Consider the following 5,851-nt stretch of genomic DNA (forward strand, 5'->3'; position numbering starts at 1 on the left):
CCCTAAATAGTCCCCCCTGTAGGAGATAGTGTGGACATTTGGACACAGCATAAGTTTTTTACAGTATAGCTCTTTAGACGCTCCATTGATTTCTATTGTGATGAGTAATGCAGAGGAAGAACAGATAACATCATCTCTACAACCACTCCTACAACCACCCTGATCAGTTTATAAGCACTTTTCACAACTCTCTAACAATGACAACTAGCATGCTAACTGCACACTTTCTGATTCTCAAACAAACAAAAATCTAATTATAATTAGACACAGACAGTACACAGTGGACATATTTTGACCTCAAGCACTCAACTGAGGACAGATCTGACCTGTTATAATGTTGTTTCCTCATCACAAACAGACCTGGAGTTGTGTTTTGTTTCATTCAAACATGTTTAACACACAAACTCTGCCGTTCCTGTCTCCAACAGAAAATACTCTGTTTCACCTTATATATCATGTGGTAATACAGGAAGTGCTCCACTGTGTTTTTAAACATAGTGGAGCATACACCTTTTTCCATACACCTTCACTAGAATCATTTGGAGATTTCAGCACTGAAATTGCCAATCTCTACTGAACTAAAGGTAAAAGGAGCTGTTAACTTGAAAACTACCACTTCATGACATCACAAGGTGGAACAGAACACTTTGATCTTTGGGGATGTAGACAGACTAATAATAAAGGGTTACTCAAACATGTGAATGAAACAAAACACAACTCTAGAAGTGTTTTTGTGGTAGTGACAGCATTAACATGACTTAAAGTGCACAAGAGTCAATTTTGTGTAATATGGGACACAAGAACACAATTTAAAATAATCGTTAATGATTTTGAACGGGGTTCTTGGATTTGAATATAGAGTTAAATTGTGGAAACTGAGAAACTCTTCCACCATCTTCCACCTTCTCCACCCGCACAGCTCAAACTGGTCTGAGACAAAGCCTGAGTCTGTAGGAATCTGAGGAGACCATTAAGATGGAGGAGATAGACGAGCATCCGGGAAAGTCCAAAATGGTGACAGAAAAATGAACAGGGTCAAAGGGAGGCATGCTGTCCTTTAACATGTACTGTTTGTCAAAATAAGAGAGATCAGGAGTCGAACCCACAACCTCCTCACCGAATGAAGTAACACATTGCATTATTTAGGGAAATTCTTTGTCTAAACTAGGAACTGAAATGCTGCAACATTTCAAAGTTGCCCTTAAATATATTCCAATCACACTTTTGTTTCCTTATTTTCAAACTTCTTGTTTTAGTCGTCTAGCTTTTAAACAAAAAAGTCACAGGATTTGTTTCTCAATATTTACAGTAGTTTAATTATATCAGAACTAACCATAAATGTGTCAGATGCCCTCCCACCCTCTTACATCCGTCTGTGTCAGATGCTCTCTCATTCTACTATATCCCTGTGTGTCAGATGCCCTCCCATCCTCCTGCTTTATCTCTGTGTGTCAGATGCCCTCCCGTCCTTTTATGTCTCCATGCGTCAGATGCCTTCCCATCCTTTACAGCCTCAGTATTTGCACAGACACATCTCTCAGTGCTGAGCTAACTTTGGGTTAACGTTGTGGTAACAGAATAAGCTAACACTGGGCTAATGTTTCAGGCTCAGGTTTAAATCTTTTTTAGTCCAAATACCATTACTGTGTTTACCCATAATACAGAGCCCCCGCCCTCACACTGTGTGGTCAGACGTTCGTCAACACCTTAAGATTAGGAAGAAGTGGTAGGTAGTACAAAGTAGTTATAATAGTATTAGCAGTAGTACAAATAGTAGTAGCCTGTAACAATAGACTGTATATAGGGACAAAAGAGCAGATAAACCCCCCAAGATCATGTAGGGTGGGTTAATACGAACATTTTAAAATCAAAATGATTAATCTGACTGCAGCAGTGACAGAGAGAGGGAACAGTTTTTCAGTGTAAAGTGAAGTTAGTCAATGGAGCCGGAAGTGTGTCCATGCTCACTTCTTATTTGGAACGCGGCAGCTAGCAGGTTAACTATATCCATTTATATATACAGTCTATGGTGTGACCTGTTCATTTATATTTAACACTTCCTCTTCACATTTTAAACAGCTGTTCTCTCACAATGTTTATTGAATTAAAATAAACCTTTACTGCCATACTGGGGCTAAAGCAGAACTAAACCAGGTCTAAACCAGGACTACAGCAAGACTAAACCAGGACCAAACTGAGACTAAGGCAGAAATAAAGCAGGACTAAACCAGGTCTAAACTGGGATTAAAGCAGAATCAAACCAGAACTAAAGAACTAGAGTGGGACTGAACCAGGACTAAACCAGGACTAGACCAGGACTAATGTATTCCATGTATTTCAACGAAAAATGCCAAACTGTGGAACATTCAAGACAAAGTAATAACATCTCCATGGATACAAGCAGGTGGTAAAACCCCAACCAAAAATGTTACATAGTGCTCTAGATTTGGTTTGGTCCAGTTTTAGTCCTGGTTTAGTCCTAGTCCAGTCCTGGTTTAGTTCCAGGTTTAGTCCCAGTTTTGATGTGGTGATTGTGTGACTGCACCCTGAGTCAAAGAGACTGACCCAGATGCCTTGGTCACTGGTCAAAGTGCAAGAGGCTGGACGTGATCAGTGGAGCCATAAGCCACTGTGTAATGGTCGTCCTCAGAGGTTTACTAAATATTTAATGTGAACAAGCAGAGCGCTTCCTCCTGGACGTCTGGACAACCATATCTACAGCACAGCTATCAACACAAAGAAGAGCTCTGAAGGTCAACAAGACATCGCCATGGCACTTTGTACATGTTTATGCAAAATCAACTTTTTGGAGCTCACTATCATGTTATAATGTTGTTCCCTCATCAAAAACATGCTTGAGGTTTTGGATGTTAAAAACGGTCTGAGTCTCCCCTCCCTTTGTTCTCCATGCTAAGTCACTCCCCCTTCAGAGCACTATCACAACACAATCAGCTGTTGTTGTGCAGTTTTATATCATGATTTTGTATACTTATGGAGAATTGTCGTGTGGGAGCATGGGTGACGGAGGCTTGTGGGCGGAGCCTTGTACAGAATCTTACTGCATACTGTAAGGAGGGTTTGAATAGGGCCCGAGAGATTGCTAGATTATTCAGACATGCATGGATGACATCTAAAATCTGTTCTGAAGCTCCAAATAGTGGATTTTGAATAACACCCCCTCTTTAAAATAATACTATTACTTTAGTCTTCTGTTGTGGTGTCAAAGATTATAGACATTGACACTCATAAAACAGTATTCACTCTTTCAGCAATGCAAATATTTATTTTCCATCTCTTTGGCTCATTGTTTGGCCTGATTGATGTTCACACTGAGAGCTGTTTTCTGTTGGCTCATTTAACCCTATAATTACCTCAATTGTTCTGGATCTGCCCCAAAGTGGGTGGCTGCTCCTCACACAGGCTTCAAATCAGCCAGAGGGTCCAGCTCCAGACCAGGACTAGACTCAGATCTGGAGAAGTATCCAGAACTAAAGCAGGGCTAAAGCGAGACTAAAGCAGAACTAAACCAGGACTAACCCAGGACTAAAGTATCGACCTTGTAATTATCTCCATTGTTCTAAACGTTAAATTGTGGCTGGCTCAGTTGAAATTGTCAATAGAAAGTCTGTAATATCTGCTGATGCACCGAGAAGTGAAGCAGTTTAAATTAGGATAAAACAGTAGCTGTAACTTCAAAGTTTGGCAATTCCAAGGCTGAAACTATCCAAATGATTCTAGAGAAGTTGTATGGAGTTTTGTAACAGAGTGGAGCACTTCCTGTTTTGCCACTTGATGACGTCACAACTTGTTTTCTATTTGAGAGAAGAAGTCAGCCTAAATACGCAGGGCTTGTGCATTAAATATGTGTGAATGAAACAAAAGAGCAAAGGGAGGGGAGACTCAGAGCATTAAAAGAGGAAGTGAAACTCATAAAACATGTTAATACACGTTTTGGGCAAATATAGCATATTCAAAACAAAAGTTAACACGGTGATTACAGTGGGTGGGTTACAGTTAATACCCCAGAGAAGTAAAATACCCCCTCTTTAATATCCCATGGAAGTAGAATGCTTCCTCTTTAATACCTCATAGAAGTAAAATACCTTCTTCAATATCCCATAGCAGTAAAATACCCCTCTTCAATGCCCTATAGGAGTAAAATACTTCCTCTTTAATACCCCATACAAGTAAAATACCCCCCCTCTTTAATAGCCCATAGAAATAACATACTCCATCTTTAATACCCATGGAAGTATTGACTTTGTACATGGTCAGTCACGAACAAAGATCTAAACATATCTGCTTAGGTCTGTAGTTTGACTTTTTCATACTCACACACACATACACACAAGTGCACACACATACACGCTCACACTCACATGAACACACACATACACACTCACAGTCACATGCACACACACGTATTGCACCATCTAAAGGTCTAAAGGTGAGGCTGAGGCATGGCGGTACGTTACAGCACTACTGTTACTGGTACTCCATGAGTCAGTGGGACTTTTTTTGATTCAGTCCATGAGACCAAAGGTTCAGTCACTCAGAAGTGATCTCAAAATTGGCAGTGTCTAGTATTCCTCACAAACCTGTTTTCCTCTATAAGCTGAATTGAGTTATGACACGTAGAGCAGAGTTTGTGTGTTAAACATGTTTGAATGAAACAAAACACAACTCCAGGTCTGTTTGTGATGAGGAAACAACATTAGAACAGAGATCAGATCTGTCCTCAGTTGAGTGCTTGAGGTCAAAATATGTCCACTGTGTACTGTCTGTATCTAATTATAATAATTTTTTTGTTTGTTTGAAAATCAAAAATTGTGCTGCTAGCATGCTAGTTGTCATTGTTAGAGAGTTGTGAAAAGTGCTTATAAACTCATCAAGGTGGTAGTAGGAGTGTATGTAGAAAAAAGATATTTTACACTATACTGACATCATGCTGGGGGTGTTCTACATGTAACTCTGGTGGGATGTTCAGTGGTCATGGAATAAGATGCACACATTACCAAAACACAGCCTTACATTGTTCTTTCAAAATATATATCTAAAAGGTAAATTTACAAATGTTGAACCTGACCATTTGATTAGTGATGTGACGCCCATGAACGAGTCGGCTCTTTTGAACGTTCCTTATTGTGAACAGCTGGAACCGGATCTCATTTTTAAAAAGAACTTAATCTTTTTTTCTAATTTTTATGCATTTTTATACTGATTAATGTTGAACCAACTGGGCCTATCACAATAACAAATTTTAAAGTGCGATATATTGCTGAAGTCAGACAATAAATGATAATATTGAAACCAGATAATAAAGCAGAATTATTCCCAAAAAAGTATTATAAATGTACAATATGTTAAATGAACTGCAGAATGCAACACTTAAGTAGTTTGTTTGTGATTGTTATTGTAATTTTAGTTAATAATTCATCCTTCTACAGCTCAAATCTGAGCCTTGGTAAATTCTCACTGTAATTAGTTTGTTGTTGTTAAAATGAGTACTCACATTGGCTTCTGTTATATCAATATATATATAAAAAGAGTGAGCTTTTGAGTGGCTCTTTGAAATGAACGGATCCAAAAGATTCAGCTCCCATCAAAGAGCCGAACGTCCCATCACTAGTCTCTTGTTTATTAATATTCACAGTCAAAAGCCTGTTAATGCAAGTCAGCAGCTGCATTAGTGCGTGCATATAGGAGGAACAGCATTATCACTGGCGCTGGGGGAGGACTACACTTATGTGTGTGCATTTGTGGTGGAGGGAGGGCGAGAGATAGAGAGAGAGAGAGAGAGAGAAAGAAGAAAAGGAGGAACCGAAAGTCTATAGTCCACAACAGCAGCAGG

Source organism: Periophthalmus magnuspinnatus, chromosome 15 (assembly GCF_009829125.3).
Source record: "Periophthalmus magnuspinnatus isolate fPerMag1 chromosome 15, fPerMag1.2.pri, whole genome shotgun sequence".
Taxonomy (NCBI): Eukaryota; Metazoa; Chordata; class Actinopteri; order Gobiiformes; family Gobiidae; genus Periophthalmus; species Periophthalmus magnuspinnatus.